At 41.3% G+C, this 24,669-nt stretch overlaps 1 protein-coding gene across 6 annotated transcripts in view; it reads left to right on the top strand.

The window, feature by feature from the left end:
- LOC115135058 (serine-rich coiled-coil domain-containing protein 2-like) overlaps nt 1-24,669 on the top strand; it is a 64,513-nt gene continuing 39,844 nt past the window's right edge. For all 6 annotated transcript variants that reach the window (XM_029669286.2, XM_065023161.1, XM_065023158.1 and 3 more), the window contains exons 1-2: nt 1-101; nt 486-625. The gene's annotated coding sequence lies outside the window, so the exon portion shown is untranslated. The remainder of the gene's footprint in view (nt 102-485; nt 626-24,669) is intronic.

Consider the following 24,669-nt stretch of genomic DNA (forward strand, 5'->3'; position numbering starts at 1 on the left):
TGGAATGATAAAGCATCATGCATCTAATCTCCTTTGAGAATTCCGCTGAACTGTTTTCTGATGGACGTTTGAATTATTTGACGGCACGGACACGTGGATATGTATGACTGTTGCTTCCGAACATCATTCGACGTTATCATTACATTGTATCGGTGTTGACACGATAATGCTGTAGTTTGCGTTTATCATGACTAAAGTGCAACTAACCTCGTCCCCAGGCTATTGCGCATATAAAGCGGAAGTGTCTGGGGACGAGATTATAGCGAAACCTGGGGTTATTTCCAATGTTCTTTACATTAGTCATATTACAATAATTGAATTGTAACCACATTTCAACGTCAAGACTCAAGATAATGTTTTATTGAACAACAATAATAGTTTAGAAGGCTTTAGTGAGAAAATGCGGTATAATTCTCTTTCTGCCATTTTTGTTGTTGCGTTTTCCACTTATTGTTCACATTCTAAAGAAAATTGTTCTTACATAGAGAAACAAACTTGGCGATGGTGATACCAAGAGGATAACTTCAACTTCAGGACAGCCACTGCCTTCATCTGACACTTGCCTTCGTTGGACCGTGGACCCTAGTAAACCTGACCGAATAACTTCATAATTCTGTTCTTCCAGGTAGGAGTCCATTTTACTTTAAAAAGTTTACCACTATACTAATTCAAAGTGTACCATTAGTTTACTACGCTGTAGTACTTTTCTTTATCCACGGTATTCTGAGCGCATGTCACCTGTGTGATAGGGAAAGAGGAGACACCGTGTATAAATATACAATATTTACATGATAACCACAATAACATGTCAATAACAGAAGTCATTACTCAGGGTAATCCTTTGAGTCCTTCTGTAGAAGAGTAAGGAATATAAAGTACAATACATGGATCACTTGTAAATTATTTTATATAATATTTTCTAGAATGGGCATATTGCAATGGCTCAAATGGTTGTTCTTTGTCTCTCATCACTGTTGTGTTTAGTCACTGGTATATTTAAGCAATAAGCATGAGGGGGTACAGGCCAATATACCATGGCTAAGGGCTGTTCTTATGAACGCAACACAAAGTGCCTGGATACAGCCCTTAGCCATGGTATATTGGCCGTTTTCCATAAACCCCCTAGGTGCCTTATTGCTCTTATAAACTGGTTGCTAATGTAATTAGAACAGTACAAATATGTTTTGTCATAGTTGTGGTATATACCACGACTTTCACTTATTATTAAGCAATAAGGCAGAGGAGGTGTGGTATATGGCCAGTATACCATTGTATAGGCTATATTAAATATATATATGTTTTACTTTTTAAATGTACCTATTCCAACGGTATGCTTCTGTGGCTTGTAGGCTATGCGTGGAAGCCAGGAGATGCTAAACGTGTTTATGTTTATGAACGATCAATTACATTGAGACCGGTAGTTATTTGCATGACAATCACCGGCTACAGCCCTAGTGGCGGGAAAACTATTCTGGGTCCAATAGATTTTCCTGATCTGGTAACCTAACCAGATGAAACTATGGATCTTATATGGTATGACATGATTCATCTGTTGTAAAAAGGTTTAATATATGGGCTATGATGGGATCCAAGTTTTTTAGAATCAAGTCACATGGTTTAGAAAAACTCCTCACCTTGGGGAATATAAAAACCCTGTCAAACTGCAGCAGCCTTGTACTTGTTCATATGAATTATATTTATAGACAGAGAAAGCATCATAGTTGGACAATAAAACTCACAGGGCTGAGCTTGCTTTATCCAGGTTGACATTGTGTAGTCCTGCCCTATGCAACTGTAGGCCTAATGAAACATTTACTCAATCTATGTCAGCTATTGTGTTTATTGATTAATTCCAGTTAATCATTTTGGATTGAAAAAGTGTGGGTTGCCTAGTCAGCCCAAGTTTGAATTTAAACCAAATGTGATCCCATTCACATTTTCTCACAATCAAATGGACTATAAATACACAGCGTTACCACTTCGTTTACCCTGGCCAGAGGGACAGGGCACATACTGTATGTAGTAGGCTAGACTATGCAGCTGCTGTTGATAGTAGCCTACAGTTGATCAGACTAAAAAATAGTCTAATTTCCATGCCATACAGCATGTCAGATCTCACGTGTTAGATGTATAGAGTTTTTGCTTGTGTCTGTCGGGAGTGATGTGTTATCACGCTTGCTAAATAAATACTGGAGGAAAGTGAAGAGCACGCCTTGAGCTTTGTGCTTTGTGCCCGGTCTGCACAACCTGCGATTTCTGTGAATCTGATTGGCCACGACTTGCAAAGAGCCTGAAGCCACACTCTGATGTGAAGGACAGATAAATTGTGTGTGAGTTGACAAATCATGAGGCAAATCAGTCTAAAAAAACAACCATTTTAATGTTTGCTTCAATATATTTTGTTAAACTAAATCAATAGTGGTGTGGCGCTGCCACACATAATTGAAAATACTGTGGCAAATGCCGCCCCCCACACGTTTTCCGACGGCTCTGCATCTGTCAACCGATCATCCTAAGGCCAATAGTACAAACGCTCTCTTTCCCTACTGCTCTCCAGCCATGCAGAAGACACACTGTTATAACCCTGGGGATGTTACTGTACCGTGAATGTTTATGCTATGCTTAGACATTTATGTAATAGTGGTAAAAAAAATAACTATGGGAATTATGTAACTGTTCATTGACGTATTATTATTCATATTTTTTGTTCACATTTGTACTAGAGGGCACTTAATGTGACGCTCCAGATCTTTTGTATAATTTCAGCCAGTAGTTATGGAAGTTGTACTCACAAGCCAAAACGGGTCCCAGTTTTTGTGTACTATGTCATCCATTTCATATGATCTGTTACGTCCTCAAAAAAAAAACTATACATACAGTTCCTTCGGGGGGTATTCAGACCCTTTGACTTTTTCCACATTTTGTTTTGTTACAGCCTTATTCTAAAATTGATTAATAAAAACAATTCCTCAGCAATCTACACACAAATACCCCCATCCTCCGAGACAGGATTATGTCAAGGCACAGATCTGGGGAAGGGTACAAAAACATTTCTTCAGCATTGAAGGTCCCCATGAACAGAGTGGCCTCCATCATTCTTAAATGGAAGAAGTTTGGAACCACCGAGACTCTTCCTAGAGCTGGCCGCCTGGCCAAACTGAGCAATCGGGGGAGAAGGGCCTTGGTCAGGGAGGTGACCAAGAACCCGATGGTCACTCTGACAGAGCTCCAGAGTTTCTCTGTCGAGATGGGAGAACCTTCCAGAAGGACAACCATCTCTGCAACACTCCACCAATCAGGCCTTTATGGTAGTGGCCATAAAGGTACCTAAAGACTCTCAGGCCATGAGAAACCAGATTCTCTGGTCTGATGAAACCAAGATTGAACACCTCGGCCTGAATGCCAAGTGTCACGTCTGGAGACCAGTTATTGTCAATGACATGTGATACTGTCTCCCAAGTGAAATAGATAATCCAGACAGCGCTAAGCTCTCTGTACCATCACCCCAAATGTACAGAACAAGTGGAATTCCTCTGACTGTGATTGTATTCATTGCCAGTTTTGACACTCCATAGTGTAAGTGAGCTGGACATTCCTTGGTTCTCTGATGGAGGCGTTCTCCTCCACTTCCACATATCTCTGTGTGTGTTCCCCTGGCACCTGTCTGTGTAGGTCCCAGCCTGCTGCGTTTGCTACTTTGTGTTTAGTACCGCACTACCCCACAACAGCTGAATGTCTCCACAGAGGTTCTGCCCACGGAGGACCTCCATAACTTGTAGTATCAGGGTATACTCGGGTTGTGTGTATGTCTGTGTATATATGTGCGTGTATTTCTAATACACACAATCTGTCATGGCCGGTGTGTGAAAGCAGCACAAACCAGTCATACCCAGCAATGGTGGTGGCCTTGAAAAACTGTCTAGTTGAGCAGATAAGATGTCATTACTAGACCACACCAGCATAAAGGTTGCATGTTTAGTCACAGAACTGTGTCACTGAGAGTCAAGAGTTTACTTGTATCTCAAGGTATTGAATTTACAACTAACCTGCTATTTTTAAGGTGAGTGAGCATTGAACAACTGAGTATTTAACAGCTTGGTTTAAACTCAACACCTTTATTGCCAGAGTGGCCTGGCAGTGTAATCTCATGTCTGTTGTTTTGAATTGTATTGTGGTTTAGCAATGTGTTATAACATCACTATAACAATTGAATGTCTGACCCCAGAGAGGATTTGGGTAGCAGTGCTCAATGGAAGACTGTGTGTGTAACAGTAGAACATGAATGTCAGAGTGGCCCGCAAACCCCACTCTGAAAAGTTTCAGTAGAGCTGGTTGTAATGTGGGGTTGATGTGACTTTGACGGTAGTCTGATCTGTTTCTCCGTCTCCACAGTCTCACTATGGGGCCTATCATTACAGCTATATTTAGCCCTGCTTATTGCTGCTATCTGACAGAGCTATGTGTTTCACGGTCCGGTGGAAGGTGTGCGTGGCACTGTTTTTAGTCTCTCATTGTCAATAATTGCAACATTTATTCCCATATCTTTTTCACCTAAATTAGTAATAAACAGACTCTCAGAATGTATGATTGGACTTGCCACTAGCCAAAAGCAACACTGTGACATGGATGTGAAGGGATTGTGTGTACACAGGTGTGTTGGGTAAGATTATGGATCTTTGTTTGATTGGGAGTGTTTTGAATCATAGGATATTTATGAGCCTCGTGCTTAAGTAGATTATTAATGTGCAGGGGCTGCTAATACTGGCAGACAGGTGTGTTGTATCAATGTGTATACTAAGGCTAGACAAGGCATCAGCATGATGTGTCCCACCTCAAGAAGTCTGATTTGTGCTGACTGCCATCTTGGCTCTAATGTGTTTGGATGACAAGCAGCATATGTGCTGTTTCCAGTCTCTTAGTAATGCCCTCCAGCTCTCAACAGCAGCTGGCAGCTCCATTGAGACCTTCCTATACGAGCCCCTAGAGGCCCCCTCCATTAGGCCTCCAAGTTGTTTCATTCAATAATACCCCCCCATGTCATGTGATACTAGTTTCAGCATTGGGTCTGCTCTTTGCCCCCAGGGCTAGGGCTGGGACCAATAAGTCCTGCTTATGGACTGCTGCTGCACTCTGAACTGGTGCTTTTATAGAAAGTGCACATGGGTGTGTACATGTCTGTGTGTGTGAACAATGCCCTATATGTAAAAGCTTTAGTATGCTGGCTTTGGATTTCTGCACTCTAAACAGCTGAGTCATTCCAATTCCAAGCATCACCATGTCTAATGTAGTCTGTTGCTCTCTTAAAAAAGCTCTTATACATTTAAAATAGCCATCCAGTATGCAGGCTAATGTGATGCTTAACTGCCATGAGGGTGTTTTCCTGAACATATAACACACAAGAAAGCGAGGATGACATTCTGTGTCCTCTCTTTTGAATTGGTTTCTTCTTGTGTCAAATATTGGAGTAAATCCATTCCACTATTTTTCATGTTGTTATTCAACATTGCCATAAACATTCCACCTACTGCAAGCTCTTATTCTTCCCAAAGAGTTTGCTTAGGATATGCTAAGCACTCACTGTCGGATGGGATCTCTCTTCCCACCTACCACTACATAGCCTCTCTAACAACCTTATTGTGGTCTTGGTAACACTTTGATTTCACTTATTTATGAGATGGTGGCATTTGAAACAAGTGCTCTCCTGTTCAATACACAGCACAATAGCATGCCCCGCCTACTGGCTAAAGACATGGAAATGAGATGGAGCTAATAAAATACTATTTTAAACACATTGTGGACTAAGAAGCTATAGGGTGTGTATTGAATCCAACTGCATTAGCATTGATCTCCATCACTCTCATACCCCCCATTATGATTGGCTAGCATCCATCATATGACTCATAAGCAGTCATGGTTGTCTGATCTTGTTACATATGTCAAATGAGATATGAGAGGAGTGTCGTATCACTTTACAGCAAAGGGAGGGTTGTGAGTGATGTCATTGTTGGTATCAGTGGATTGTGGCTGAGGACTGCAATTGAAGTGATTGAACTTGTGGCATGTCTGTTTTGAGCATCTGTTTTGAGTCTGCCCGTCTGTCTATGTCATGTGAGGAGAACCCTAAACATGTCAATGAAATTACGCCGAGCTTTCACCTCAGGGACTGTCAGTGCAGGGTTATTGGTCTGTTAGTCTGACCTCTACTGAGTTAGCAGGTAGGGAAAGTAGTAAAGTACAATAGTTGGTACGCTTTAGTGGTTATATAGATGTCACATAGGGGACTGTTGCCCACGACAACAACAATCTGACGATGGCGCCGGAGGGGAGGCTGCTGTCTTATCTGCTCTTACCAACCACAGCTTACCAACCACGCTATTAAATTAATCGCAATGGCCGATTAATTAGGGCCGATTTCAAGTTTTCATAACAATCGGAAATAGGTATTCTTGGGCGCCGATTTTTAGATTTTTAAATAAAATTATTTATATTTTTTACACCTTTAATCTTTATTTAACTAGGCAAGTCAGTTAAGAACACATTCTTATTTTCAATGACGGCCTTGGAACGGTGGGTTAACCACCTTGTTCAGGGGCAGAACGACAGATTTTCACATTGTCAGCTTGGGGGTTCCAATCTTGCAACCTTACAGTTAACTAGTCCAATGCAATAACGACCTGCCTCTCTCTTGTTGGACTCCACAAGGAGACTGCCTGTTACGCGAATGCAGTAAGCCAAGGTAAGTTGCTAGCTATCATTAAACTAATCTTATAAAAAACAATCAATCAATCACTAGTTAACTACACATGGTTGATGATATTACTAGATATTATCTAGCGTGTCCTGCGTTGCATATATTCTGACTGAGCATACAAGTATCTAAGTATCTGACTGAGCGGTGGTAGGCAGAAGCAGGCGCGTAAACATTCATTCAAACAGCACTTTCGGGCATTTTGCCAGCAACTCTTCTTTGTGCGTCAAGCCTATCAACTCCCGAGATGAGGCTGGTGTAACCGAAGTGAAATGGCTAGCTAGTTCGCACGCTAATAGCGTTTCAAACATCACTCGCTCTGAGCCTTCTAGTAGTTGTTCTCCTTACTCTGCATGGGTAACGCTGCTTCGATGGTGGCTGTTGTCGTTGTGTTGCTGGTTCGAGCCCAGGGAGGAGTGAGGAGAGGGACGGATGCTATACAGTTACACTGGCAATACTAAAGTGCCTATAAGAACATCCAATAGTCAAAGGTTAATGAAATACAAATGGTATAGAGGGAAATAGTCCTATAATTCCTATAATAACTACAACCTAAAACTTCTTACCTGGGAATATTGAAGACTCATGTTAAAAGGAACCACCAGCTTTCATTTGTTCTCATGTTCTGAGCAAGGAACTGAAAGGTTAGCTTTCTTACATGGCACATATTGCACTTTTACTTTCTTCTCCAACACTTTGTTTTTGCATTATTTAAACCAAATTGAACATGTTTCATTATTTACTTGAGGCTAAATAGATTTTATTGATGTATTATATTAAGTTAAAATAAGTGTTCATTCAGTATTGTTGTAATTGTCATTATTACAAATAAATACATTTTTAAAAAATCGGCCGATTAATCTGTATCGACTTTTTGGTCCTCCAATAATCGGCATCGGTATCGGCCTTGAAAAATCATAATCGGTCGACCTCTAGTCAGGGTGCTCTCGATGGTGCAGCTGTAAATTCTTTTGAGGATCTGGGGACCCATGCCAAATCTTTTCAGTCTCCTGAGGGGGAATAGGTTTTATTGTGCCCTCTTCACGATTGTCTTTGTGTGCTTGGACCATGTTAGTTTGTTGGTGATGTGGACACCAAGGAACTTGAAGCTCTCAACCTGCTCCAATGCAGCTCTGTCGATGAGAACGGGGGCGTGCTCGGTCCTCTTTTTCCTGTAGTCCACAATCATCTCCTTTGTCTTGATCACATTGAGGGAGAGGTTGTTGCCCTGGCACCACACGGCCAGGTCGCTGACCTCCCTATAGGCTGTCTCGTCGTTGTCAGTGATCAGGCCTACCACCTACCTATCATAGACAAACTTGATGATGGTGTTGGAGTCGTGCCTGGCCGTGCAATCGTGAGTGAACAGGGAGTACAGGAGGGGAATGAGCGCGCAGCCCTGAGGGGTCCCTGTGTTGAGGATTAGCGTGGCGGATGTGTTACCTACCCTTACCACCTGGGGGCGGCCCGTGAGGAAGTCCAAGATCCAGTTGCAGAGGGAGGTGTTTAGTCCCAGTGTCCTTAGTCCTTTAGTCCCAGTGTCCTAGTGAGCTTATTGATGAGATTTGAAGGCACTATGGTGTTGAACGCTGAGCTGTAGTCAATGAATATCATTCCCACATAGGTGTTCCTTTTGTCCAGGTGGGAAAGGGTAGTATGGAGTGCAGTAGAAATTGCACCGTCTGTTGGGGCGGTATGCAAATTGGAGTGGGTCTAGGGTTTCTGGGATAATGGTGTTGATGTGAGCTATGACTAACCTTTAAAATCACTTCATGGCTACAGATGTGAGTGCTACAGGTCGGAAGTCATTTAGGCAGGTTACCTTAGTGTTCTTGGGCACAGGCACTATGGTGGTCTGCTTAAAACATTTTGGTATTACAGACTCGAACAGGAAGAGGTTGGAAATGTCAGTGAAGACACTTGCCAGTTGGTCAGCGCAGGCTCGCAGTATACGTCCTGGTAAGCTGTCTTTCTCTGCGGCCTTGTGAATGTTGACCTGTTTTAAAGGTCTTACTCACATTGGTTGCGGAGAGCATGATCACACAGTTGTCTGGAACAGTTGGTGCTCTCATGCATGTTTCAGTGCCATTTGCCTCAAAGCGAGCATAGAAGTAGTTTAGCTCATCTGGTTGGCTCGTGTCGCTGGGCAGCTCTCGGCTGTGCTTCACTTTGTAGTATGTAATGGTTTGCAAGCCCTGACACATCCAACTAGCATCAGTGTAGTACGATTTGATCTTAGTCCTGTATTGACGCTTTGCCTGTTTGATGGTTCGTCGGAGGGCATAGCGGGATTTCTTATAAGCTTTCGGGTTAGAGTCCCACTTCTTGAAAGCGGCATCTCTTTCCTTTAGCTCAGTGTGGATGTTGCCTGTAATCCATGGTTTATGGTTGGGGTATGTACGTACGGTCGCTGTGGGGACGACATTGTCTTCATCTCTAAGTGCATCAATGACTGATGTGTTGTACTCCTCAATGACATCGGAGGAATCTCGGAACATATTCCAGTCTGTGCTAGCAAAACAGTCCTGTAGCTTAGTATCTGCTTCCTCTCACCACTTTTGTTATTGATCTAGTCACTGGTGCTTCCTGCTTTAATTTAGCTTGTAAGCAAGAATCAGGAGGATAGAATTATGGTCAGATTTGCAAAAATGGAGGGCGAGGGAGAGCTTTAAATGCGTCTCTGTGTGTGAAAAGAAAGCTCTCCCTCGCCCTCCATTTGGCAAATCTGACCATAATTCTATCCTCCTGATTCTTGCTTACAAGCTAAATTAAAGCAGGAAGCACCAGTAAAGGTGGTCCAGAGTTTTTTCTCCCTGTGGTTACATATTTAACATGCTGAAGGAATTTGGTCAAACGGATTTAAGTTTCCCTGCATCAAAGTCCCCGGCCACTAGGAGTGCCGCCTCTGGGTGAGCGTTTTCTTGTTTGCTTATGGCGTAATAAAGCTCATTCAATGTTGTGTTAGTGCCAGCCTCTGACTGTGGTGGTATGTAAACAGCTACGAAAAATACAGATGAAAACTCTCTTGGTAGATAGTGTGGTCTACATCTTATAGACTCAGGCGAGCAGCAGCTCGAGACTTCCTTAGATATCGTGCACCAGGTGTTATTTACAAGAAGTAAATAGTCCGCCGCCCCTTGTCTTACCAGACGTCTCTGTTCTATCCTGCCGGTACAGTGTGTAACCAGCCAGCTGTATGTTGATAGTGTTGTCGTTCCTCAGATTTGCTTTATTAAAGTCCCCAGCTACAATAAGACAGAGGTGAAACAGATTTGACAACAGAGAGGAGATTAGTTGAGTGTTGGTGGTTCAGCTGTCCTGTCTTGATCTTTATCTGTGATCTACTGAATGATCTCCAATGTAATGCTGGTGTCATATTGCATGTGGATGCATTTGCTGTGTCTTCTCATGTTGTGATATGGGCAGGTTGTGTGATCATGTCCACTTTGCCATAGAACGGGCGATCAACCAGCTGTCTTCCTTTGTGCTTTTGGCAACATGATACCAGGGTATCTGATACGAACTTCCTTAAAAGGGTATTTTACTTCAATATATGACAGTATGGTGAACACAGTGACCAGGCTAACTCATAGTAGCTTGATGCACCATTTCTCAAGGTAAATTATTTCCATATTTTCTTTGTGCTGTTCACAACCCTCCAGTGTAATTGTGTGTGTCTAAAGTACATGAAAGCTGGGTCATATGAATGTCACATGACTTCCACACAGTGGTACAGCCACAGAAAGAAAAAGCAAGGTTTATCTCTCTCCAAACAAAATAATTGGTTGGTGGTTCCCTGGGCACATGCCCAGCGTGCCTGTTCAGCTCCTTGTAACATGTCTTTGCTCAGGCATTGCAAGGGACATTCCTCCTCCACCAGCCAGGAATAAAGACGTTATTTCCACATCAGCAAATAAAGAATATGGCTATGTGTTCTAAAACATCAGAAGTACTGAGCACAGATTTGATGCCTACTTTAGAGTTGAAGTCATTATTGAATTAAGAAGAGCATCTGATGACGGTGACTAAAATGTAATTACCAATGGATTCTCACCTCTACCCTTTTATCAATGGCAAAATGCATGTGAGCATAAATATTATATTATTTTCTATGGGTGAGAGAGTAGAGTTAAGTATGTCCTCCTGTCGCTCGATAAACTCCTTTAATGACTTCACTGACAGTGATTGACACCACCAACGCTGCTGCAGGGCACTCATCAGCCTCGCTCTCCCCCGCAGCCAATCAGAGGCCAAGAAGTAAACGGGTTGTCAAACGCACTGCAGTCTTCTAACAGTGTTTGATGTCGAAGGTCATGTGAGCACTAACACGCCTGCACACTGCACAGGACACGGCTGAGTTAAGAAGATAAAAGATTGCTGTTGTTGGGAAATGTGATTTCAGTGATATAGCTGTTCAAACCTTTTCAAGTCACATTTCCTATATTAAAAATCTAACCTGACTCCCACTTCAGCAGTGCACAGGGCCATTATCCGGAAGCATACATCATATTAGGGAGTCATTATAATTTTTAATGGAGAAATTAGATTCAATGTTTGTGACGGCGGTTCTGAGTTGCTACTGTATCACTATTAGTCATTTTCTCCCGATATTGATTCAGTAATCAATAGACTATTTATTAAAATTTTATTTATGCTTTATTTAACTAGGCAAGTCAGTTAAGAACAAATTCTTATTTACAATGACGGCCTACCCCGGCCAAACCCACTGCTAATCCGGACGACACTGGGCCAATTGTGCGCCGCCTTTTGGGACTCCCGATAACAGGCGGTTGTGATATAGCCCGAGATTGAACCTGGGTCTGTAGTGATGCCTCTAGCACTGCGATGTAGTGCCTTAGACCGCTGCAACACTCTGGAGGCCTGGAGGGGAGCAGTGATTGATAAGAGACATATGGTAAATCCATATGAATTCAAGCACTTTTTAACAGCATCCCTTTTAATTCAACAAAACCTTCCATACATGTTTGTCCACTTTTTGGATCTGAATGCCAAAACATTCAAGAGATGGAGTTCCTCAAAGTTGACCCATTTTGCATACCCCACTATACCATGAGACATCCATGTCTTCATCACTGGTAAAGATAAACAGTTGAGTTTGATATCATTTAAAATCTTACAAACAGGGTTGTCATGGTATAGTGAATTTAATGTGAATGATCTAAAAATGTGTTTTTTCTTCATATTCACATATGTTGTACTTTATATCATCTGAGGTTTTTGTTTTGTACTTGCCATCGGTTGAGACACAATATGCTCTTGAAGACAGGGTGGGTCAGTGGTGTAGTGGAGGGTATATGCAGGTATATACCGTATACCCACTTATTTTTCAGTGGGAATTGCGTGTACTCACTTCTTATCCCCATGCTGCATATCAAAGTAGTCTAGTGGAGGTATACACAGTATCAATAGGTAAGGCTGATGGAACAGATCACAATGTTTAGCTTAAAATGTTGATTAACTATTTTTTTCCTATTTAAGTGCAGCAATGTGCGCATATCAATAGGCCTATGGGCGAATGTTCCAAAATGTGCAGATAAACACCGTTCTGAAATGCGCACTGCTCATGCAAGCAGTTTTATGGAAAGAGATGGAAATGAGAAATATTGAAAGAGGGGAGATTTTAAGATTCAACAACTATCATGGGTTGCTAATATGACTAGGATAATGCCCTTGGCTGCTAGACAATGAAAGAAAGTTTAAAGAAAACCAATAGAACAGGAGAATGCATATGAGGATGTCTTTCTTTATAAAACACAGTGCCTTCAGAAAGTATTCATACCCCTTGAATTATTCCACATTTACAGCCTGAATTAAAAATGGATTGCAAAAATAATAATTCTCACCCATCTACACACAATACTATATAAGTGAAAACTTGTTTTTAGAAATGTTAGCAAATATATTGAAAATTAAATACAGAAATATCTAATTTACAAAGGTATTCATACCCCGGAGTCAATACATGTTAGAATCACCTTTGGCAGTAATTACAGCTGTGAGTCTGGGTAAGTCTCTAAGAGCTTTGCACACCTGGATTGTACAATATTTGCACATAAATTGTATTATTCAGTCTTTGTCAACTCTGTTGTTGATCATTACTAGGCAGGTATTTTCAAGTCTTGCCATAAATTTTCAAGCGGATTTTAAGTCAAAACTTTAACAAGGCCATTCAGGAAAATTCAATGTCTTCTTGGTAAGCAACTCCAGTGTAGATTTGATCTTGTATTTTAGGTTATTGTCCTGCTGAAAGGTGAATTTGTCTCCTAGTGTCTGTTGGAAAGCAGACTGAACCAGCTTTTCCTCTAGGATTATGCCTAAACTCCCCGTCCTTGCCAATGACAAGCATACCCATAACATGATGCAGCCACTCCCATGCTTGAAAATATGAAGAGTGGTACTCGGTGATGTGTTGTGTTGGATTTGCAACAAGCATAATTCTTTGTAGTCAGGACATTTCATTGCCACGTTTTGTTTTTGTTTTACTTTAGTGCCTTATTGCAAACAGGATATATGTTCTGGAATATTTTTATTCTGTACGTGCTTCCGTCTTTTCACTTGGTCATTTATGTTAGTATTGTTGAGTAACTACAATATTGTTGATGCATCCTCAATTTTCTTGAATCAAAAGCCATTTAAATCTGTAACGGTCACCATTGGCCTCATGGTGAAATCCCTGAGCGGTTTCCTTCCTCTCCGACAACTGTAGTGACTGGGTGTATTGATACATCATCCAAAGTGTAATTAATAATAATAATAATTTCACCCTGCTCAAAGGGATATTCAATGTTAGCTTTTTTTTCTCTTTTTTTTTTAACCTCATCTACCAATAGGTTCCCTTCTTTGCAAGGCATTGGAAAACCTCCCTGGTCTTTGTGGTTGAATCTGTGTTTGCAATTCAGTGTTCAACTTTGGGACCTTACAGATAATTGTATGTGTGGTGTACAGAGATGAGATAGTCATTCAAAAATCATGTTAAAAACTATTATTGCACATAGAGAGTCTGTGCAACTTACGTGACTTGTTATGCACATTTATACTCCTGAACTTATTTAGGCTCCCCATAAAGAGGTTGAATACTTATGGACTCAAGACATTTCAGCTTTTCATTTGTAAAAATGTGTAAAAACAGAATTCCACTTTGACATTTGTATTTAACCTTTATTTGATTGGGGAGTCATACTGAGACCAAGCTCTCTTTTACAGATGAGCTCTGAATTACATACGGTACATTACAGAAAATACACACATCAAAATGCAAGCAGAAAGAAGAAAACACTGTCATAAAAACCTAACACCTTCATCTCATCAGTAATAAGGACCTCAATCAACCTTCTGAATTGCCCTAGAGGCACCAGAACATCAAATTTAAGGACATTTTGAAGATTGTTACGCAAATGAGGTGCAAGAAAATAAAACGCTAATTTACCTAACTAGGTAAAGACCAAAGGAATTTCCAGAGTTAGCTGTCCCTGAGACCGGGTGTGGTAAGTTTAGTAATGATGTTAGGTACAGTGGGTCTTCTTGTAGAAAGGCTTTATCAATAAAAACATAGCAATGTATCAACCTACGTGACATCAAAGAGGGCCAACCAACTTTCTGGTAGATAATGCAGTGATGAGTGCTAAAACTGTCTCCCTTAATAAAGCGCAGTGGGCTATGATAAACTGCATCTAACTGCTTTAATGAGGTGGCAGCTGCGTTCATATAGATGATGTCACCATAGTCTAGGACTGATAGGAACGTCGACTGAATGATCTCCTTTCTACTATTTAGCGATATTTCTATAGAAGAAGCCCATTTTTATGGCCCATTAACTAACTCATCAATATGCTTTTTAAAAGACAGGTTTTCATCTATCCATATGCCCAGATATTTGTAAGCAGGGACACGATCAATATGGACACCAACCAAAGTACATGTGCTTAAATCATTAGTGTTATTTGTATGCACTCTAGAGAACAACATGTACTTTATTTATATTTTTACCTGCAATCAGCACTAATTTCAGGTCAATAAAGTTGTTCTGTAATCAAGGATGCAAACTAGTTTGCCGTTTTGAATCCAAAATAGGTGACCTCAGGTGACAGCTTCATTTCAATAGTAGGCCTACTATTAGCCTACTTGCAGAGTGAAGCTTGGGTTGGCCTGACTGAAAGAACAATATGGGATTTATGATTTTAGGTCATTCAGAGTATATGTCACTGTTTCATAAAATGTTCACACAGGGCGCCTATTCGTAAGTAAGCATTCCACTGTAAGGTACCTGAATACCTGTTGTATTCGGCGCATGTGACTAACATGATTTGATTTGACATGTATTGGCTAGCACAATTGTGGATTGATTTAAAAAACAATAAATTCATCTTTAAATTCTTTCTAAAACTCACAGGCTGCCAGTGCAGACCTTGAAACCGGTGTATTGTGCGCTCTCCGCCTGGTCTTGGTCAGTACCCATGTTGCAACATTCTATATGTTTTGCAGGATTTTTTTGGTAGACCAGACAGGAGAGCATTACAGTAGTCAAGCCTGCTAGTAAAAAAATAATGGATGAGTCTCTGTAGCAACCTGAGAGAGAAACAGATGCACCTTGTCAATGTTCCTCAGTTGGTGAAAAGCAATTTTGGTCACATTACTAATGTGTGATTCGAAATTGAGTTCAGGAATATAAAATAACACCTAGGCTTTTTAACTGGGGTTCTATCTTTATTGCCGTGAAATAAAATGTGTGGCCAGATTCTCTCTCTGTACTTTGGCTCCAACAATAAGTACCCCGGTCTCGTCTCGATTTAGCTGGAGGAAGTTGTGAGCCATCCAAGTATTTAAATCACTAATACAGTAATCATTTATCTTTGGAGCTAAAATCCTCTGGTGACACAGAAATGTAAAGTTGTGTATCGTCTGCGTAGCAGTGAAAATCAATGCTGTGATTTCTGATAACGCTGCCAAGGGGTAACATATGAACAGTACCAGACCCAAAATCAAACCTTGTGGAACGCCATGTGATGTATTTTCTCTGAGTTATGTTCACCAAGGGTGACAAAAAACTCTTGACTGGTTAAATATGTCCTAAACCAATTTAGAACTGGACCAGAGAGGATAACCCATCTCTACATTCTGTCCAGAAGGACATCATCGTCAACAGTGTCAAATGCAGCACGTAAATCCAAGAATACAAGGACAGAGAGCTGTTTGGCATCTGTATTGGCTCTAAGTTCATTTACCACTTTAACTAAGGGGTTCTCTATGCTGTGGAGGGCCCGGAAACCAGATGGGGATTTTCAAAAATAAAGTTATCATTTAGCCGTTTGAAAACCAATTGCTCTAGAATTTTGCTTAAGAATTTAAGGATGGAGAAAATTGCTAAAACCTGAAGAATCCACGATAGCAGGTTTTTAGTGCAGTGGGTTTGAAAGCACCTGTTAACAGGGAGGGATTAACAATAGTTTGCACTTCTTCAGATATGCAGTTAAAAACTGCTTTGAATTGAGAAATCACTTTCCTGAGCAGGTTTGTGTCAACCACGGAAATGTAATCCATAGTGTCTTTGCGTGATATGCTAGGGCACATGTCATCAAACTTCAGGTCTTGCTTGACTGATACCCAGCCTAATGGGTGTCATCTTATCTCTGAAATATGCAGCAAACTCATCACATTTAGATGTGGAGGAAAGTTCACATATGTTTTGCAGGGGTAGGATTTATCAGGCCATCAATGGTCGAGAACCATTCTGCAGCTAGAATAAATGTGATGTGAAAACAAGCCAAGGTTGAATGCGAATCAAAATGGTGTATGACATCAACAGACACTTGTAAAGAGTGGCTATTGAGGAACATTCTCAATAGTTCTTCTTTTTTACTGGGCATGTCTGGCTGACTGGGGAACAACTTGAAACCAGTGGAAGCTGCTGAGGGGAAGACTGCTCATAATAATGTCTGGAAAGGAGTGAATGGAATTCCATTTACTCAATTACAGCAGCATTATGAGCCGTCCTCCCCTCGGCAGGCTTCACTGATTGACACTGTGTCTTTAATAGAACGATAACAGATCCTGTTTACTGGCAGATATCCCTCTGAAATGTGTCTGTTGAGCCCTCTAAAATGGGTTCTCATAGCTATTGCCAAGTTGATATTTCTTTTAGTACTCACAGTTGTGTGCTTGTGACTAGTTTCACACTGAGAAATGCCACATCAGCCTTTTTCTGGGTAAAGTGTGTGTGAATGATCTCTTGGTGGCATGTACCCTTTCTTTCATTTACAGTACTCTAACTTTGCCACTGTCACTTTCATTGCTCCGAACACTGCCTTGTGTGAGAGACTTGTGTGACGTATGCTACACATCTCTAACCTGGCTCCTAAAAGACGCCCCATCAAATACTAAAGGACCCTTGAAAGCCCCTTTCAGTTCTCCCTTAGCTCCCCACCCAATCTCACACACATGCTGTATACAGTCAGACGGAATAAATAGCCAACTGAAACTGAAAAGGTTATTTCTGTGTCCTTGCGTAGCAATATCGCAACTGGGTGACAGTAAGACACGGGAGAAAATGCATGAGCTGTACTGAATGTCTAAACAGTATCTAACTGTGCTTTCAACATTGATGTCTGGGAACTTGAGTAACTAGAAGACTTTGTGGTGTCAAGGCAGGTGGACTGCAAAGATAATGTATTATTCCCGCGGAAAGCGAAGTGCTGCTTGTAATGTCTACAGGGATGTCCCCTGCTGTCATTGAGTCACTGTGAGAGATGGGTGGTGGCATAGTGTGGTGTAATGCGTTGCTCTGATAGAGCACCACGTGTAGTGCAGCACGGTAATGGAAGCCTATCCTGCATCACGCTTCCTCATCCATTTGATTTGCTTGTTAGAATATAGCACTAGCATAGCTTTCCATGCTCTCTCAATCATTTAGCATCACTTGGCGTAGCATCAGTATAGCTTTGCTAACGCATTCGATTTTCATTAGTTAGCATAGCCTCAGTGTAGCTTTCCTCGCTGTCTTATTCAATTAGCATCAGCTAATGGCTAGTTTGGGATCCCTTTGGGAATTGTGGAGGGAGGTTACACTACACTGAGGCAGTGTTTCTCAACCCTTTTCCAAGGACTGGCACGCAATTGTTCTCTAAGGCCCTCTGATTGTACAACTTGCATTTGAGAACTGTTTAAATTAGTTTCAGCGAACCATCTGCTTCATGTATCGGGGTTTGAGAAACACTAATGGATGTCTCTCTTTTACACAGCCTTCTCTTTGCAGAGCCAGTGGAAGGAGTCCATTTCCAGATATGGATGAACTACTGCATCTGGGTTAGACTGACAGGGTTGTGTTGCATGGGGGGCTGTGAGTTTACCTCCACTGGGAAAGCTCTAGTTCTCTATTTCTAGGCATATGTCTGAGAATGGGACCAGTTGCCCATCAAACTGATGGTGTAGAGTAAATGATCAGTGCAGAGAGCAAACTGTGGAGCCTGGCTCAGCTCTGCTCAGTAAGAGGATGAAGAGAGAGGACTTGGGAGAGGCCATGGTCTACTGTAACCTCTTGGAAACTAGGAGGTTACAGTAGATACCAGTATTCTTTTCCATGACAGAAATGATAACAAGAAGCAGACCAAACTTTGGTAATTTAAAAACCTTTTATACATAAAATGCTAGAGCTTGGAAAATAAACACATGTGACTCTGGATGACAACATAATGATGTATGTTTCCAACATTAGGGCTGTTTTCCTAAAGACGTTATTTCTGCTTTGCACTTTGTTTCCTTGCTATGATACTAACAAGAATCGTCATACTGGTATCATCCCGGCCCTACTGGAAACCAGTGCCAATGCCCATTAATGGAAAGAAGATACAGCATGATAACCCAGTTTCCCCCTCGCATTTCCTATCTCTTCCCTCCTTCATTGCTTACCGCCCTTATGACCTAGCTCTTAGTATCTAGACAGAGGCTCCCTAGGTTGGTTGGTTGTGTTTGTGTTTGAGATGAAGATAGAAGAGAGATACTTCTACAGAGAGGAAGGCCTAGTAGTTATTGGTCGCTCCTGTACTCAGACCTATCGGCAGATAGTGGAAACTGAAGGGCGTGGGGAGGGTTATAGCAGGGCAGCATGGGGTTTTGGAGATGGGGGCCGGGACGGCTGCTGTATGATGCACTCATGCGTAAACCCACTTCCCAATTGATCACAGCCCAGGAGCTGTCATGTGCTATCTGTGTCCATCCTGTTGCTCTTGAAGAATGCTAGTCTGTATTTCAAGGGGGCGTGGACTGATTCGAGGCTGTGTGTGTGTGTGTGTGTGTGTGTGTGTGTGTGTGTGTGTGTGTGTGTGTGTGTGACAAGAAAACTCAATTATCTAACTCAACGTCTATACTGTCTGTATTTTGTCCTGCACAATTCAAACCATTTTCTAGGCTTGCTGTATCTTTGCCAAGTGCTAACTGTAGCCTCTGGGTCGGAAATGCGTTCCGGAAAGCTGCACTGCCAAATCAAAAGCTCTCCAAACGCATACGGGAGTAAGGAAAGATCCACTCTCTAAACAGATGATGATGCAGCTGCAGTGCACTCTGATTTAATGGAGGACACATTAAGACATGGCCATGTCTGAGCTGTATGTCTAATCTGTTTGATATGGATTATGTAGGTTACATTAGACACTACATTAGAGATTTCACTTACAGGTACACTCACCATGTAGTATTACTTTGGCAATTAAATCATACACATTTTATAGAGAATATATATATTCTACAGTGTAGAAAATAGTAAAAAATTAAGTAAAACCCTGGAATGAGTAGGTGTGTCCAAACTTTTGACTGGTACTGTGTGTGTGTGTGTGTGTGTGTGTGTGTGTGTGTGTGTGTGTGTGTGTGTGTGTGTGTGTGTGTGTGTGTGTGTGTGTACACACAGTTGAAGTCGGAAGTTTACATACACCTTAGCCAAGTACATTTAAACTCAGTTTTTCACAATTCCTGACATTTAATCCGAGTAAAAAGTCCCTGTCTTAGGTCCGTTAGGATCACCACTTTATTTTAAGAATGTGAAATGTCAGAATAACAGTAGAGATAATGATTTATTTCAGCATTCCCTTCCACAAGCTTCCCACAATAAGTTGGGTGAATTTTGGCTCATTCCTCCTGACAGAGCTGGTATAGCTGAGTCAGGTTTGTAAGCCTTCTTGCACAGTCAACTTAGTGTAGGTACACTTCTGAGCAACTGGAATTGTGATACAGTGAATTATAAGTGAAATAATCTGTCTGTAAACAGTTGCTGGAAAAATGACTTGTGTCATGCACAAAGTAGATGTCCTAACCGACTTGCCAAAACTATAGTTTGTTAACCTCTCTAGGGTACGTGGGACGCTAATGTCCCACCTGACCAACATCCAGTGAAAGTGCAGGGCGCCAAATTCAAACAACCGAAATCTCATAATTAAAATTCCTCAAACATACATGTATTATACACCATTTTAAAGTAAAACTTGTTGTTAATCGCACCACAGTGTCCGATTTCAAAAAGGCTACGACAAAAGCATGCGATTATGTTAGGTGCAAAAAATCACAGCCATTTTTCCAGCCAAAGAGAGGAGTCACAAAAAGCAGAAATAGAGATAAAATTAATCACTAACCGTTAATGATCTTCATCAGATGGCACTCATATAACTTAATGTTATACAATACATGTATGTTTTGTTCGATAAAGCTCATATTTATATCTAAAAATCTCTGTTTACATTGACGCGTTGTTATGTTTTGCCTCCAAAACATCCGGTGAAAGTGCAGAGAGCCACGTCAATTTACAGAAATACTCATCATAAATGTTGATGAAAATACAACTGTTATGCATGGAATTAACGATATACTTCTCCTTAATGCAACCGCTGTGTCAGATTTAAAAAAAGCTTTGCGGAAAAAGCACACCATGAAATAATCTGAGTACAGCGCTCAGAGACCAAAACAAGCAATACAGATACCCGCCATGTAATGGAGTCAACAAAAAGTCAGAAATAACATCATAAATAGTCACCTACCTTTGATGATCTTCATCAGAATGCGCTCCCAGGAATCCCAGTTCTACAATACATGTTAGTTTTGTTTGATAAAGTCCATCATTTATGTCCAAATACCTCCTTTTTGTTCACGCATTTAGTACAGTAATCCAAATGCGCAGGCACTAGGTCGAGACAAAGTCAAAAAGTTATGTCAAACCATGTATATAATCAATCTTTAGGATGTTTTTATCATAAATCTTCAATAATGTTTCAACCGGAGAATTCCTTTGCCTTTAGAAATGAAACGGAACGGAGCTAACTCTGGTGCGCGCCTGACTGAGCACATGGCCTTCTGGCAGACCCATGACTCAATCAGCTCTCATTCTCTCTCACTTCACAGTAGAAGCCTGAAACAAGGTTCTAAAGACTGTTGAAAGCCTTAGGAAGTGCAATATGACCCCGCAGACACTGTATATTGGATAGGCTAAGACTTGAAAACCTACAAACCTCAGGATTCCCACTTTCTGGTTGGATTTTTCTCAGATTTTTGCCTGCCATATGAGTTCTGTTATACTCACAGACATCATTCAAACAGTTCTAGAAACTTCAGAGGTTTTTCTATCCAAAACTACTAATAATATGCATATCCTAGCATCTGGGCCTGAGTAGCAGGTAGTTTACTCTGGGCACGCTTTTCATCCGGACGTGAAAATACTGCCCCCTACCCCAAAGAAGTTAACAAGACATTTGTGGAATGGTTGAAAAACGAGTTTTAATGACTCCAACCCACGGTAAGTGTACGTCAACTTCCGACTTCAACTGTATATACATCCCTGGATTACTGGATCTTTGCGAGGTTTCATCAGACTTGATGAGTGTGGATAGAAGGGCAGGTGGTATAGTGTGTTAGTTTAGGGATGTTTATTTACCACAATGCTTTGGGGGAGGGGGTAATGTAGGAGCTTTGAGTGAGTGACAGATGGTGTGTTGGTAACCCTGACTCTATGAACTTCATATACTGGATGTGTGTCAGTTTCCCTGTTTGCTTACAGTTGCTATTTGTTTCTGTTTAATGAGGCGGTGCTAACATGTTTGTACTGGTCTTAGTGCAGGCCACAAATTAAGCTGTGAGGACAATGAGTTAATGCCTTCAGTACAGCAGCAGTTGTTAGCAATTTTGTTCAGGTGAATGGGTGTATATCGTACATTACAGAACAGAGAAAATATGTTATAGGATAAGTACGCACATATCAGGCAGCCTTGCTGGCCAGCTGAAGATGGTTCCCGAAGCTGCGCCAGGGTGTAGTCTTGTGTCACTCTGGATATGAATGGAACCTGGGTGAGGTTATTGAACTATGACAGCAGTGCGTCAGTGAGAAACTCCGTATATGCCCGTCCTCCCCCACAACCCTGCCCTACCCCCTCCCTGGGCAAAGAGGCTTTGGCTACGTTGTCTCCAGTGACTGACCTGATTTCTAAGAGTGTGTGCGCGTGCAAGGCAGATTAGTGAGGCTGGCAGCAACTCTATTCTCTATTACATTGCAGTGTCAGTTTGGGCTGGTGATGGCACAGTGTGTGCGTGTGGGAATGTGGGTCAATGTGTAGTGTGAGGTCAGTGTTCCCAGACACACACACACACACACACACAAACCAGCTTTGTGGATTAATGGCCCAATGTCATCCTTTAGTTTTACGTACACTTCTGTAGGTTTTTGGTCCAAAACACAATGATTTACTCAAGAATAGGAAGTGGCACATCAATGTAAAAGGGCAGGGATGGGCAATTTTGATAGGGTTGGCCCCCCACCTTGCGACCAACAACTTTAGCGGACCTCTTCTTGACAGCAGAGAGGAAAAAATGTATGTTAATTTCCTGCAATTGTATAAATGTTACCATGGGGCGTAGAGAAAATGTTGCAGTTTTAAAGCAAGTTTGTTGCAATTCTAAATCTTTTGCCATGGGGCGGAGAGCAGATTTTGGAATTTTATAACACATTTCATGCAATTCTACTCATTTTGTCATGGGGTGGAGAGAAAAATGTGCAGTTTTACAGCTAACTTCCTGCAATCGTATACATTTTGCCATGGGGTAGAGACAATTAGATTTCTGAGTGAGAGTAACTAACAAAATCAATGAGGGCCCCTCGGTCAGTGATTTGACCATAATTAATACAAGTGTAGATAGCTAGCCGCTACACTAACTTGCCAAAAGCGGGGCCGCCAGTTGCCCATCACCGGTTTAGGGCGATTCCACGGGAACAGTGTGACACTGAGAGTTTTCTAAATGTATGTCAAACAAAAACCAATTATTGCAAAGTTAAAGGTGTCACGCCCTGACCTTAGAGATCCTTTTTATTCTCTATTTTGGTTAGGTTAGGGTGTGACTAGGGTGGGCAATCTATGTGTTATATTTCTTTGTTGGCCGGGTATGGTTCCCAATCAGAGGCAGCTGTCTATCGTTGTCTCTGATTGGGGATCATACTTAGGCAGCCTGTTTTCCACCTTAGTTTGTGGGATCTTGATTTTTGTTAGTTGCTGTATAGCCTGCAGAACTTTACGTTCGTTTTGTATTTTGTATTTTTTTTTGGTGTTCATTTGAAATAAAAGTAAGATGTTCGCCTACCACGCTGCACCTTGGTCTAATTCATCTAACGAAGGATGTAACAAAAGGTCCAATGCATCCATTTTTTCTCAATATCAAGTGGTACCGTAACGCCAAGTCTAGGTCCATGAGTCTTCTACCCCCAAGCCATAAGACTCCTGAACATCTAATCAAATGGCTACCCAGACTATTTGCACCCCCCCCCTTCTACACTGCTGATACTCTCTGTTATTATCTATGCATAGTCACTTTAATAACTCTACCTATATGTACATATTACCTCAATTACCTCGACTAACCGGTGCCCTTGCACATTGATTGACTCTGTACCGGTACCCCCTTGTATATAGCTTCACTATTGTTCTTTTACTGCTGCTCTTGAATTATTTCTTACTTTTATTTCTTACTTTCTTTAGGTATTTTCTTAAAACTGCATTGTGGGTTAAGGGCTTGTAAGTAACCTGTTGTATTCTGCGCATGTAACAAATAAAATGTTATTTAATTAAATCCTTTCTGGGTAACAATGAACTGATTGCTTTCAATTATAATGGTAATTATTGTTTTTTGTTTGACATAAGTTTGTATGTGAAAGATTTGAGTCTCAGTGTCCCTGTTACTGTGGAATTTCCCTTTACCAATAGAGCAGTAGATATCCCTTATGTATTAGGTTAACTACGACCCCGTATTCTGTGGTTGTGTATGAATACTATGGAAACACATATTAGTCCTCTAGAATGATTTATTTTTGAAGTTGACTACTAGTTATTACAGGCAATGGTGTCTCTTTGACAGGCTTCTGACTGGAGTCTGTCAATATACTGCCTAGACCACCCAGGCTGCATTCATTATTTGAGTTGAATGGTTATAACTGAAGGATAATGGAGTTAGGCCTCAACTCACCAACGGCTTACGTCCATCCTCCATTCAGTATTGACTGAGCTGGCCTGAGTCCCAGCATCAGTATCCTACTTGGGGTCCTGTCCTGTACTTGGCCAAGCCCTCTTGGCATCTTACCCCCAGGTTCTGATATCCACATCTCACATGGCTGCACTGTGGGGTTGGGACTCAGGCCAACACATCCCTTTAAATTATATTTCCTTCTATTAACACATTTCTTCTTTACCCCATTATGTTCTGATAGTCTTAAGTTGACCAACTAAAACTACTCTGGAGTTTCCTCTTAAGCCACTATAGTTCCCATAACTATCTGGAATTTCCCCTTTGAAGGGACTTATCTGATGATGGACAATTAAAAAAACAAAAACAATGATGCCAGTCAGCATGGCCCTTGGATGATGGACACCGTGTAGCAGTTTATCCAT

This window comes from Oncorhynchus nerka, linkage group LG10, assembly GCF_034236695.1.
Source record: "Oncorhynchus nerka isolate Pitt River linkage group LG10, Oner_Uvic_2.0, whole genome shotgun sequence".
NCBI lineage: Eukaryota > Metazoa > Chordata > Actinopteri > Salmoniformes > Salmonidae > Oncorhynchus > Oncorhynchus nerka.